At 40.4% G+C, this 14,877-nt stretch overlaps 1 long non-coding RNA gene across 2 annotated transcripts in view; it reads left to right on the forward strand.

Annotated features, from left to right (window-relative positions):
• The window catches only part of LOC307213570, a 77,690-nt gene that overhangs the window by 3,660 nt on the left and 59,153 nt on the right, over window positions 1-14,877 (forward strand). Inside the window, exons 1-3 of one of the 2 annotated variants that reach the window (XR_013837567.1) lie at window positions 2,087-2,420; window positions 6,103-6,191; window positions 13,604-13,668. This is a non-coding gene — a long non-coding RNA (uncharacterized lncRNA). Of the gene's footprint in view, window positions 1-2,086; window positions 2,421-6,102; window positions 6,192-13,603; window positions 13,669-14,877 lie in introns of those variants that run through there. The other variant, XR_013837566.1, reaches the window with a different exon arrangement.

Consider the following 14,877-nt stretch of genomic DNA (forward strand, 5'->3'; position numbering starts at 1 on the left):
CCCCCTTGCTCCTCCTGTGGCTGCCTCTGTCCAATCAGCCTGGTTGAAATTCCTATTGGCTGTTTGCTAGAACCAATCACAAAAGATACACCCATTTCCTTTTGCCCTTTTATGGGAAACAAAAAGCTATATATTCTTCTATCTATAAATGACAAATAAGTAGTAATATATCTTACATGTGTCTCAACAAGGAACCTTAATTACCAGCTCACCTCTTGCCCTCCTTGCCCTATTGCCCTCCAAAACAAATGGTTAATCTTAAATTTTTATCTTAAACAGATGTCAAGGATCTTGAGTTCACATCATCATTGAAAGATCTCCTTCTCTTGGAGGTCTTTAAACAAAGGCCTGACAACCATATGTGTGCTCTAATGATGTTTCCTGCTTGGCAGGGGGGCTGGGCTGATGGCTGATGGCCCCTGTGATCTCTTCCAACTATATGAAATAAGAATCTAGCATAAGGATTTAACATTTCTTTCTTTCTAAATCCTTTGCATAATTACATTTAAGCCAATATATTTAATACATAACATAGATAGCTTTTTAGAAGAATAAACCTTCTCAAAGTAAAAAAGGAAGGAACAGTTTCCAGCCTCAAAATAAGATAGGAAGAAACCTATCTTCTCCAGCCAAGCCAGTTGCCTTTTTCACTGCTCTTGACCTTTCAACCTTAGGAAAATATGGCTCAAGTTTAATGGGAGGCACATGGTTTTATTTTACTATTTACCCACTCTTAATTATGTTTATCTCTTTTTTTATCTTCTGTAATATGTAGGGTCAGTGTAACCTTGGCTGTCAGCCTGTAATTCCCTTTTTACGACTTTGAGAATTGTTTTCTGCTATAAATCAGGGGGCCCCCTTGTCCAGGAGAATAAAAATCTTGCCAAGGTTCTTAGGCAGCTGGTCTTCTGCCTGGCATGAACATTTGAAAATCTTTAAGCTCATTTTAAAATACAGGCCTTAATCAAAAATAAAAGCTTTGATAAAAATGCAGGCTTATGATTAGATGCCTCAGGACCATGCAAAGTGCAGTTTGTGATGTGGCACAGCAGGCTGCTTCTGTTAAAAAAAGAGAATAAATCTAAAATTGTACCCAGCTCTTTGGATCCTGGCCCATATTACCAGGGCAAAAGTGCAGAATTACAATGTGAGATATACGGTATATTTGAAGTACACTTCTTATACTTTTTCTAATATGATTATTTCATCTACCATATCCACTGCGTTTGAAGTAAAGTCTTTTGTTAAAAGTTTTGTGGCTATTGTTTAGCTGAGCCCAAATAGGAGGCAGGGCAAAGTAAGACTTGCTAATACAGTATTTCATTCAAAATGGTTTCAGATTTAAAACTAGCCAGGCCATTTCCCCTCTAAAGTTTTGTTATTATTCTACAGTGGCCTTCAAGTGGAAACATATGCTTATTTAACTGTCATATCATATAGCATCAATTACAATTTTTTATGAAAGCGATTTTACTGGGCAAAACCTGCATTATGAGACTTTGAAAGTTATACTTGTTGCACCAAATTTAACTTGCAGGATTAGACTTCTGTACCTTTGATTATAGTTGATTGATGTAGAAATGTCAGCAATGCCGCAATTTCAGGGTCCTAAATCACATATTAATAGTGTAATACTAGAAACGTTTACTCAGAATTAAATCCCATTTAGTGGAATGGGAAGTTCTTTCCAGTGTTATGGGTTTGCAGGGGGCAAGGATCCCTAAAATTCCTGGGTGCCAAGTTCTCCTCATAGTTTCTGAAATTAGTAAATGTGGGGTTTGACCAACGGATTTAGCAAGGCCTTAAAAAGGCAGTTTCCTCAGGAGAGTGCCTTAGAGAGGTGCTATGAAAGAACAAAGGTGATGGCAGGGTCACCATCAGACAAGAAGTGGGGTGTGTGTGAGAGAGAAGTTCCTCCTCAGGCTGTGTGTTAGTTAGCAAAAGGCAATAGAAGATGTGAGGGGAAAGTTGCAAGGGTAACTGGGGGTGTGGTGTCACCACAGGAAAAAAAGTGTCTTTTGCAAGAGGCTTTTGAAACAGAGGTTGTCAAGGGAACACTGGGGATGATGTAATGGATGGAGGAGTTGTGTTTGGCAAGGGGTTCTGGGGGAAAGGAGCAGGAAGTGGAGGAGGAAGTCTCCATGAAGGAACTGAAGGGCGGCAGCCATATTGGCTGGCTGGAGTGGGCTGTTACAGAGGCATGGGGATGCTGCTTAGGATGCATCTGAGTCCAGTGCTGTGCTGCTGGGAAGGACAAGCCCCACTTGCTGTGAATGCCCTCTCCATCTGAACTCAGGTGTAAATATGCATAAATAAACAGTATTTAGAAGACACTGCGGACACCCTGTGTGAGCACCTGGAATCCCTGGAATGATGCTACCACTCAGCAGAGATTGTGGGTGGTGTGGAACTCTAGTTATGTAAGTACTTGGTATAAGGCTGCATATACACAAAGCCATTTGCAGCACAAAAATTAACTAAGTTTTCCTCAATCCCAAATTGTTGATGATCGTCCTGAACATGGTGCTTCAATCTAGATCCATCTGCCATCCACACAGGTGACTATGCTTGAAAGCTTTTTCCTTGAGTAGGTTTTCCATGCCTTCCCCCCCCCCCGCACATGCCCCAGGTGAATGAAGAAAATAATAATAATAATAAAAATAAAATAATAATAATAATAATAATAATAATAATAATAATAATAATAATAATTTATTTATACCCCGCCCATCTGGCTGAGTTTCCCCAACCACTCTGGGCGGCTTCCAATCAAGTGTTAAAAACAATACAGCAATAAATATTAAAAACCTCCCTAAACAGGGAAAGAAAGTAGTAGTGATGGCGATGTTAGTGTATATACCCACCTAGAACGTAATAGGGCAGCTGTGGACACTCCCCAACCCCATTGCCAGGGCTGTCTGCATCTGTTTTAACCTGTTTTCAAATGGACATACAGTGGTACCTCAGGTTACAGACACTTCAGGTTACATACGCTACAGGTTACAGACTCCGCTAACCCAGAAATAGTGCTTCAGGTTAAGAACTTTGCTTCAGGATGAGAACAGAAATTGGGCTCCGGCGGCGCAGCAGCAGCAGGAGGCCCCATTAGCTAAAGTGGTGTTTCAGGTTAAGAACAGTTTCAGGTTAAGTACAGACCTCCGGAATGAATTAAGTACTTAACCTGAGTTACCACTGTACTGCAGGGTAATGCAGAATCAATCTGCAGTAAATTTCTATTCTTTAAATGAAACCGGTTTCTCAAGTACTTTTCAGTGGCAAAAAATATGCAGTAGAACTAGATTGTGCATAGAATAAAATGCTGTGTATATGCAACCTAAGTCACTTTCCTTCTTATTAGAGATTTCAGTTTACAAAACATCATATAAACACAAGCTAAGTTCATATGTATTTATTGTACCCCAACCAGCGTCAGCATGTATTGTTAAAAAAAAAAAATTAATTGATTTTTTTATGCACAGGTTCAAAATCTTTTGATAGTTAAAATCTGTGAGACATTGCAAAAACTGCCAGATCTTTTGAAACAATTTATGAAGGCCCATCCATTAGATAGCACTGTTTGTGTGCCTGGCTGTTGTTAACCTCTAGTTGTGGTAGTGTATCTTCCGGTAACATGCACATCTGCAAATAGGAAAGGATGAAAGTTCTGTGGAACTGGGGTAAGGCAGACCTGTGGGGAGAAAAGAGAACAGATCAGACGCAAAGTACTTTTCCAACTATGCAGTATTCTACTAGTATTTGGGTGTCCCCCGTCCCCCCGCAGTGTGTTGTTTCGGCACCGGTTAGGAAACATTGAACAAATATTCGGAACAGCACAAATAAAATACAAACTTACTGGCACAGAACTAAGTTTACAGCTTTATGTCTAGAAAGAGCAATGGAATAATTTAGAGCAATTTTGGACACTATCAAGTGACACATTATTTTTAGATTTTAATACTGTGGGTTTTGACCCAAATGCAGTAAAATATATTCTCTAAACTTGGATGTACCATGCAAAGTGCCATCAGGACCAGACACTATAAACTAGGATTGGCATATAATTTCAGGGAGAAGAGATTGTAATGGAAACGGTATTGTTGCCTACTTTTATGAGGAGAATAAAGTGTTATAAATGCTGAAGATCCTTTCAACTAGAACCAAACATACTTCAAAAATATTCCCAACTTCTTGATATGCCCTAATCAATATAAGAATTCTTCATTGGCAAAAAGAATGTTTTCCCTGCACATTACCTATTTATCCCAATATTAGATCCATACCTGCTTTTAAATCAGATGATTAACGTAATATGCAGCTAGCAATTGCAGATTTAATGAGCGCATTTCCCACATGTTATGAATGATGCCACCTCTTTTCAGCAAGGAGTTGTTTTGTTACTTTATCGGTGCGACATCTGCATGACATCTGTTTCATTTTGGTACCGGAGGCTCCTGCTATCTACTCAAATACTCAACCAAAGAAAGTTCTATGAATAAATCCCAAACTCCCTTCTGCCTACCCTAGAACTAGCCCGATTTAAAATGCAAATTAAGAAAACTAAGAGAAGCAACCCCTGTTAATCTAGCATATGCTATTGCCCAGTGTGGGATCTTTGAGGATGAGAAAGTGCAATTTTTCAAAACCACTCAATGAGTCAATTGCCAGGGGTTCCTAACTGAGCATGAAAACTTGTAACTCCATTAAGATGGGGAAAACAGTGGGTCTGGCTGGGTCCCTAGGATGTCTGTGAGGGAAGAAGACGGAACGGGGAAAGTCAATTGCTCCCAGCAACAAATCTTCTGCTGCATAGGCTAGATACACATTAGTGGCTTAAAATGCAGCAAGGCCATTTCCCCCCACTGTGTTTCATGTGGCATTTGCACACTATTCTACACACACACCAGAGAGGGGTTGGGGATGCCTTCACCCAATGCACATTAACTGTTTGGTTTTCATGCACCTATACCTCCCTCCTAATCATTAAGCTGTTATCTGTGCCTGGCACTGTCATCCATATACAGTATGTGCAAAGGCTGTCTCAAACGTACACACCTCAGCTAAAATGCATCGTGAATGTGGCTGAAGTTTTACTTCCTGATTGAAGTTGATTTGAGAGAAAACATTTCAAGCAGCGATATTTCTCAAGAAACTACAGGATAGTTCTGCATTGTGGGCAACGTTGGGCATACATGGATTCAAAAAGCCAGAGGTGGGAGTGCATTGGGGCCAGAGTAAATGGTATTGTGTACAGAGCCATTTCTCTATGTGGAGTGGAAAGGCTTGAAAGCCAATTTAGCTGGGGAGAGAGATGCCCAGTTCTGTGTTGGTTCAATGAAGAAATATTGAAAGGAGAATTCCCAGATGCCAAGAGGCAAGTTTGGGGCAAGAATTCTTTGGGGAGAGAACCCTAGCAGAAATTTAAAATCACGAAATAGGCAGCAAATACAGTCTGTTAGACCTTTAAAATATGCCCTTTACAGTGAATTCCAAAGTTTCTCTCTTACCCAGCATAGAAAAAGACCACACATTTGGTAAATAAAAAAATGATTTACTTACAAACTCTTCAAAGGTCAGGTTCACGTGCTTCAGAAAGTTGCACAGGCAGTAAAACTTAGCTTAATTACAAAATGTTGAAAGTTCCTAAATTATTGGTATAGGAATTCAAGAGCGACCTATGCTAAGCCTCGCAGGACAGCTTATTCTGTGGTATTATCCCCTTCATGTATTCATTAGACTTAAGCATGCTGGTTATATGAGACTTGTTATCCCACATTCTGAAGGTCAAGCCACATCCTAGTCTTCCTACTACAACTCAGGTCAAGTCCACATGCTACCTGGGCTGTTTCAAACAGTGTCACAAACTCAGACACCACTACTTATTTGGACCTTGCCCTTCACAGCTCTGTTAGTGCTCACCTAAAATATTCTCTCTCTCTCTCACACACACACACACACACTCACACACACACACACACACACAGAGAGAGAGAGAGAGAGAGAGAGAGAGAGAGAGAGAGAAACAACCAGCTACTGAACTGTTGAGGGTGGGGAAAAACAACTTTTATTTCAGAAATCTAACCTGACCCCATCCAATGTTCATAGGAGAAGAAAGAACACTCAGCTTCAGCTGCTGGTTGCCTTGGGACTTAAGAACGGAAGAGAAGCACCCTGTGGCTTCTGCCATCAGCCAGGTGACTGGGTTGTTTGTGTTTAGGGTTTGTGCATATGGATCTGTGTGTATTTATTATAATCTATTGTAAACTAATCTGAGGATCATTCAGTCAAAAGGGTGGAGGAGATACAGAATCTTCTGAATTAGTAAAATAAATAAAAAATCTGAACATATAGAAAGCTTAGTGACCACTGCTGTATGAGAAGAGATAAGGCCCCCAAGAGCTAGAATAATCCAGTGTTTTAATGTGAGGAAAGGCTTCAGCACCATCATCGTTATCTTTATGGTAGTGATGTTTGTTTTTTAAAGGAGTGGGTGTGGGTGCAGAGCAAAATCAATCCCTACTCCAAAAGCAAGGGAAATAATCGGAAGGTAGGTTGCATTTGTGTATTGTAGGAGCTGATTCTGAGCCTCCAACAGGTTCAGGCCATAGGAACATTGCTAAATATAGCAACCACTTTACTGAATGATGAGCCAACAGTTTTGCAAGATAATAGAAATACAGCTAGCTTCCTTTTTGCCATCCAAAATTCTTGCCTGCAATGCACAAAACGTATCTCATTCATTATCTTGTCTCCCAGAGTCCTTGGCTCGGTCTGCTTGTTGTACTTGCTACAGTTACAAGAACTAAGTAAATTTAAATCCCAGGGATCATGTGCTGTACATACACGGTGAAAAGAGCACATCGTTGTCCTTTTGGGGTGTGGGGGAGGGTTGTGATGGTGGTGAAAGCTGGGCTTCCTCCAAAGGGCACTTCTACATATCTTGCTACAATTAGACTATTTGGAGCCAAGCAATGTGGAGCCTTAACTAATTTCAGCATTCACTTCTGCTAAATTATTTACGACGCTTTCCATGCAGGCTCTGGCTTTTTAAAAAAGCCACACACACGCCTAATGCTCTATGTTAGGTTCCATATGAAAATAAAGGACTAATTCTGCACCCAGTGTCCAACTAGTACAGTAGTTTAAAGCATAGTAACTGATGCTTAAGCCAAGCATTTGATATATTCAAAGAGACCAGAATGGAATTTCTGCCATGTACAGAGCTACTAAATCATGTTCATTAATGATGAGAATGCTTAATGTTTTCACATAAGCAGCTGAAACAACATTAGAAACATTTAATAAAAATACAGCCAGCCACTCCTATCAAAAACTCAGACACCTCAAATATAAAACAATGAAGATTTTAAAAACAGAGAAAGTCCCTCTGTTTTGCAACTGCAGAGTCAGCATTATACATCTATTGAAACTGTTTGCTGGGGGAATATTCAGCCTGAACTTTGTAAAAGTGAAAATACAGAAAGGTAAAATAGATGGTTTGATAGTTTCTTCTCTTTCTTTTTTGGAAAAATTACAATGGACCAATGCATCTCAGACTTTTAAAAGTGGGGCCAACCTATTCAGTCCTTTTTGGGCCAATTTTAATCTAACGCTCTGCACATTGCTGGCTTAAAATGCAGCTAAGTTCTTCTTTGTCTCAGTTTGGATCAAAGCTGGTTTGGGGAGAACACTGTTAAATAAGAAATCACAGAATAGATACAGGATAGATATGGATTGTGGTTAATGCCATGCAAAACCAGCTGAGGGGAGCACACTGTATGCAGACTAAATGGGAGTGTGTACACAGCCTGAGACCACCTTTCAAGCCATACCTCTCTCTATAATAGGAAGCACAAAAATATCACACCAGTAGTTAGCTATGAATCTTTTGTTTTTCTGTGTAAATATAGATGACATGTATTTGAGTTGAATTAAAGCATAATTAGGGAGGGAGGGAGACTTTAAGTCATCACACTAACACATCACATCACACTGACAAGAATGGTGTGCTGTGAGCCTCGTAAAAGTCCCTCAAAATGTGTGTGTGTGTTGTGCAACCCACCCAGAAACACATTGTTACCCACGGTTTGAGAAGCTCTGCAGTAGGCAAAGTAAAGAGCAAAACACGCAGGTTTTGGGAAATTAGAGAACAAATAACTTCACTGATCAGTAGGTTGCCAAAATCAACAGCCGCAGAAACAGGGAATACAGAGGGAGACTTGTCACTGAATTCTATCCAAACCAAGAAAGGGAATTTTGTAGGTTCTTGTTTGGGTACTACATTTAAAAAATAATAATAGTTCAAGGATTGGGGGAGTTTTAATAAGAGTTGATCTAGACATGATGTGCGAGATCCATGCATCAAGAATCTCCCACAATTAAAAAGCTAAAAGGAGCCAGAAAGGAAAACTATGGTGCCAAGGGAGGAGTTTTCAGAGGTTTTAGCACAATCCTATGCATAGTTATCTTCTGGGGTTTATATAGGTTATGTAGAATTATAGGCCAAAATCATTGACCACCTGAAAGATATAGGTACCATTATGATTTCCCCGGCTAAACAAATAGCTGATTTATATTGGGAAAATAGTGCAGCCCCAAACTTACCCTTACCCCCATACACACATACATACCAGTGGCTGCTTTTAACTTTTAAAAACAATAATAAGATCCTGATCTCAGATGTCCCAGAGTTCACCTCGTTGCACTCTTAAGAGAGCTTCCAGACCTTCACTATTTTTGCATGAGATTCAGTCACATCCTGGCAAATTCAGGCTGCAGAATCAAAGTTGAACTGGAGCTCTTGCAAAGCAAACCTATTTTCCCCAAAGATCAGGCATCTTGCGATGAGGAAAGTGACCAGAAAATGCACTGGAAAGTGTGGGATAGCACTTGCTTTGATGCAATGTGGTCCTTTTTGTTAAAGGGTTCGGCTGGAAGCAACCTAAGAAATGGGGTCCACACATCCCTATGTTGCTGCTGAATTTTGCTTGAGGAAAAAGGTCCAAGAAATCTAGACAGAATAAGAACCTCTCAGGCTAGTAGCCAGAGGGAGGATATGCATATCTTTATTCACATATTAGCTGCTTCTCTTCTTATGAAAAACTGATGTAAAATGAAAACTATTCACACACATTATATGCACATATAAAATTGTGTGCAATTTTTTATATTTGAGTCCTATATGCTTCATGTTTTATTTTAAAATGTGATCTTTTTAATATGGGCCTTGTGATTTATCGCACTTTTCCAAGCAAGCATAAGCAATTACGGTACTATTTTAAAAAATCCTGCAGGAATGGTAACACAACTCTCCTGTTCATTATCTACAAATCCCATTAAAAACTACTCCAAACAAGCCTAAGGAGACTCACAAATCATGAAGGGTTGCCATGGGGAGGATAAGAATCTCTTCTTCTCCTTACATAGCATAGTCAAGAGAAAAGATAAAAGTTCAAATGGCAACTCAAATGAGTTTGTCTTGATGTTAGGAAGAAACTTTTTACTATATACGTAATGCTGAACATTGAAACAGGTCGCCTAAAAATGCAGCGGCTTCTACAACTCTGGAGGCCTTCCAGAATAGTTTAAACTATATATTTCACTGAATGAATATCTGAATCTAATGTTGCAGGTTTTAAAAAATGCAAATAGCATCAGCTGGGGTGGGTTGATAATTAATAGGATCAGAGTAGGTGTGGAAAGGAAAAAGTCCTCCCTGTCCTCTACTGCAGTCCTGAGGAAAACATCTCTTCTGAAGCTAGTATTGTTTTGAAGGGAAATTCCCTCATTAGTGTCAGCCTTTCTCAACCTTGGGTCCCCAGATGTTTTTGGCCTACAACTCCCATCATCCCTGACCACTGGTCCTGTGAGCTAGGGATCATGGGAGTTGTAGGCCATAAACATCTGGGGACCCAAGGTAGATATACAATAAATACAAATACTTTATAATGTCACTTTTAATTTGATCCACATTTTTATGGCAACACTTTTCATAGGAGGGATGTGTGTTTATATTTTGTTGTATGTACAGATTGCTTTCTCTTTTTGTTCCTCTTTGCTTTGAAAGCAGAGAATAAACACTGCAAATTACATTAAAAGAAGACCCAAGCAGCTAACACCATAAGGAAAAATACTGTAGTCAATATCAAAAAAAAGCATTCTGTAAAACAATTTAGTTAAAAAGTGATTAAAAAATAACTAAGCAGCACTATTATCTTACATTAATATAAGCAATTCATACACTACAATGCAGCCAAGCAAACACAAGATGCAGACAGAAGACAAACCTTTCCACAGCCCTAAATGTGCACAGTGTGATACTGCAAAGCTGATTCTCTAAAGCTTCACGTTAAATTTGAAAAGTGAATTAGAAAGCAATTGCTCAGAAACATAAGTCTTGCAAAATGTTATAGAATGTTTCCAATCTGCAGACCTGGCGTTTAATGATCTGTTTGTATAATCCCTTTATGCCATAAAGCAACAGAACCCTCCGTAATTCTAATAGCTTGTCAATTACCTGTTTTTTAAAAAATGCTGTGGGTGGGAGAATAATCTAGAAACTTGAATCAATGCTGCTTCCACAGTGGTTGAATGGAGCTATAAATCATACAAAAATTAAGCAACAGTTTCCAAATTTACCTTGCATTTATTTCCATGATTGTAACAGGATTTCCCATGTCAATAATCTCTCTTCTTGGTAAGAAACAGCAGCTCAGTTTGATTGCCTCTGCTTCCATATCCAAGATGTGGATGCAAACTGAGCTTGATGTTGTTCAATAGCATTCTGGGAGACATAAATTATGGCATTATAATCGAATCATAGAGTTGTAGAGTTGGAAAGGGCGGCAAGGGTCATTTAGTGCAACCCCCTGCAATGCAGGATTTTTTTGCCCAACATGGGGTTTGAACACATGACCCTGAGATTAAGAGTCTCATGCTCTACTGCAGGGGTCAGCAAACTTTTCCCACAGTGGGTCGGTCCACTGTCCCTCAGACATACGTACACACACACACACACACACACACATGTATATATATATCTCACAAATTCCTATGCACACGGCTGGGGGGGCAAGTAGTCCTACCCACCCAGCCCCAGCTGCTTTCTCGGTTTGCCGCCTGCCTCATTTGCCGAAGGGCTGGCGGTGGTGGTGCAAAACAGGCTTCCTCCCTGCCTAGAGAAAGAAGGTGCTGCACTTACCTTCCCAGGGGCTGCCACCACCACCACTGCTTCTTCTTGTGAAGCAGGTAAGCAGAGCGAGCTGGTCCGCTCCACTTTCTAGCCCACAGGAGCACCAGGGCGGCAGTGGCGGGAGGAAGAGGCCGAGCAGCGGTGGCTCTGTCAATCAAGTGCCGCTGAGGTAAACCAGGCATGGCATTTGATTGGCAGAGACGTCCCCGTGCCACGCTGAGGTAAACCAGGTAAGGCATTTGATTGGCAGAGCCGCCACAACCCAGCCTCTTCCTCCCGTCACCATTGCTGGGAGTCTCGGCTTCGCGGTGGGTTCTGGCTTCGCAGCGCAGACCAGATTTAGGAGCCAGGTACGCCTGATCTGGCCCAGCGGCCTTATTTTGCCAACCCCTGCTCTACAACAACCTATGTCCATTAACTGCTTTGAAGAATTTAGCAGAAAACCTAAATATTTCACCCACCACACGTTATTCTTCCATTCAACTTGCAGATTTATGTACAACATTAACTTCTTCTCCTACACAAGTATGGCATTATCTTGTCCAGTAGTGGATTTATAAGTATGTATATATAGTATACTGTTGAGGAGGCCCCAGGTTATTAGTATATGCTGTTAACCGAGAGCATACCTCTGAAACTTGACTACAGAAAATGAATTGCCATTGTTGAATTCCAGCATTTTAGTTTGTTTCCACTCTTCATTTCTTCTGCTCCTCGCTTCAAGTCAGTGGGTGGAGCTCCATAAAAGTGGGGGTCACCAAACCAGTGTCCGTGAAGGTCTTTACTGGTACTCTCAAACAGACATTTTATGCAACATAAGTTATTGAGTATTATTTTTAGCGCAAAAGGGAAAAAAATATTTGTGCCACCCCAGACTGTCAGTGTTTTCCGTTTTAGTCTGAAGGGATGGGTATGGATGTACATAGGTAGGACTCCCTCCATACAATGGTTCAATGTGTTTTTTAAAAATGCATTTTCAGTCATGGCTAGCTAGCTTGCTGGGTCATCTAGATACCCCAAGCTATTTAAGTAACAGTTTTTGCTTTCCGCATAGTATAGAAAAATGTGAAACACAATAGCAGAACCCAAAATATCACAAATTATTTTTGCTGTTGAAATCTGGTAATTGTAATGTTGAAAATCTTCAGGTAATGAAATGCACATGTACGCTTTAGAGGAAATCCAAAATAATCTCTGTCACATTAGAATTATCTCACTGATAAGATCACCTTTTCAAACCTTAACTCACACAGCATGCAATGTCTGGATTTAACCACACAATGTTATGCAGGTCACTCATAAACATTTCACTAGAGGGTCCATTTGTACAGGGACCTCCCTGTTCTGTACTCAGCTGTGCTATCGGTACTGAAATGTAAACAGGCCAAACTAGGTCTTTTGAAATTCTGCAAAGCTCCTTGGCCACATATATCTTAACTACAAATCATTACATGTAAAAGTGTAAGTTTTTCTCTTTATATTATTAAAATCCTAATAATGTCGGCCTTGCGGACAGACAATATACCGTATTTTCCTATCTATAAGACTAGGGGGTTTTTTTAACCAAAAAATTAGGTTTAAAACTGGGGCTTGTTGTATACATGAGTAGTGCTGAGGGATGCTTTCTTAATTTGGAGTCCCTCAAAATAGGAGGCATCTTATACAAATGGGGGGCTTATAAACGGAAAAATACGGTATTTTGCATTAATTACTCTCTCACTTAGCTCTACTTGGCATACATTATCAAGGTTGCTTTGTGCACAGGGTGAGTTTGTTCACATTTTAACATGTTTAATTCTTATTCTTTTTACTCCACTGCAGCCAAAAAGGCTCCCAGAGCAGGTTACATAAGATCTTTTTAAAAGCAAGAGTCCCTGCCTGGAGGCTGCTTTCTAAAAGTCGCACCACAAAAGGGATTGAGGGGAGGGGGAGGGGGAGGGGGAGGGAAACAAGCAGATTCTCATAGTAACCAGCTGCAGTTTACCCCTCACAGAGCTATAGTTCCCAGGACACTTACCATATTACAGTCCAGTGTCCAGTGTCTTTGGGGCATAGTAGCGGGGTGTTCTTTAAATGCATGGTGTGTATGCACCTTAGGCAGACAGAGACAGCAGCTTCAGGTAGCAAATGGGGAAGTGTTGGATGGTAGAGCTGTGAGTGCCATCATATGGTGTACTCTGTGCCTCCTAAAGTTGTCTGTTCCCCATTATGTGGTAGATACTGTATTGTCACCAGTACTGAAGTTACACTTTCAGTCCAGTTGTCTTCTGTATGTGGAATGGGGTTGGGCATCATGTCACCTCTTGCTTCAGGCAGCAAAATGTCTTAGGCCAGCAAAATGTCTGATTGGCAGTGGATCTCTGAGTGTCAGGCAAAAGACTCAGCACTTAATAACTGATCCTTCTCACTTTCTAGCAACTCTTCTGCCAACTGCCTCTGGGAGAATGACTCAGTCAAAAGTACTTGGAAGGATGGACGAGGTAAAACCTTTTTAATTGGAGATGCTGGAAACTAAATCTGGTCATTCAGAAATGTAACTATGATATTTAGAGGCAAAGTTGCTTACAGAGAATTAAGAAGTTGGCAAAAATAATAAGCATTATTGAATGGGCAGGATAATGCCTGAAGAGTAAAGCATCAACAATAAAAGTAGATGCACTGCCAAATTACAAAAGAGGGTTAGTAAATCTAGGTCTTTATGCTACTCTGAGGCAGCCCAGATTTATTGGGTAGGCGATGGATGTTCCATGATAAGTCAAACATTTGGTACAAACTGAAACAAGAGCTAATGGAATTTCCCAAGGATATCTTTCATTGGGGAGGTGAAAACCAAAACCAAAGCTTTTAGACAGAGGGTAATTCCATGGCAGTCACAGAAATCACGAGAAAATACAGAAATAGATTGAGTCTGGGAATTTCAGAATTAGATTCAGTCAGGAGAGATTAAAAAAATAAGTCTGGAAGGTAAGTTAGATATGATATCACAGACACACATACAGAAATGTTCGTGTTTTAAACCACAAGATTATTTAGGCTTGTGGAAAGATTGACCAACACATGGAGAAAAGCAGGAGAAAATATGCCTTAAAGACTTTTGCTAGGGATGACTATACAGATGCTGAATAATTAACTTGTTCTCAGGCTCCTACACATGCCATAAAGTACGCTGGGGCCGTGGAATTGCTTGCCAAGTCCTTAAGGCAATCACACTTCATGACACTCCCAAGGAAGATGCCAGATGCTGACGGAATGTTCTGAAGTTCCTATTTCAGCCTATACAAATTTTTCAAATAGTTCTAACTACAGATTTAGGCTGCCAATGTTCATTTATGTACACCATGCAATATAAGCCATGAACCGAATTAGAAATTTCAGATCTTTCTGCTCTTGGAAGTAAAATATAGAATAAAATGTAACACCCCCCCCCCAAAAAAAAAAATCCTCTGCTGATTCTTAAATGAAACCACAAGTGTAGCAAATGCAAAACAATCCTTCAATTATTATAGAGCATCAACAAGTGTTGATGAGTAGTTTAGAGGGATTTTGATGTTCAGTAAGGTATCTACTGAGGGACGTGGGTGGCGCTGTGGGTAAAACCTCAGTGCCTAGGACTTGCCGATCGTATGGTTGGCGGTTCGAATCCCCGTGGCGGGGTGCGCTCCCGTCATTTGGTCCCAGCGCCTGCCAAC

Source organism: Podarcis cretensis (genome assembly GCF_951804945.1).
Source record: "Podarcis cretensis genome assembly, chromosome: 3".
In the NCBI taxonomy this organism is placed as follows: domain Eukaryota; kingdom Metazoa; phylum Chordata; class Lepidosauria; order Squamata; family Lacertidae; genus Podarcis; species Podarcis cretensis.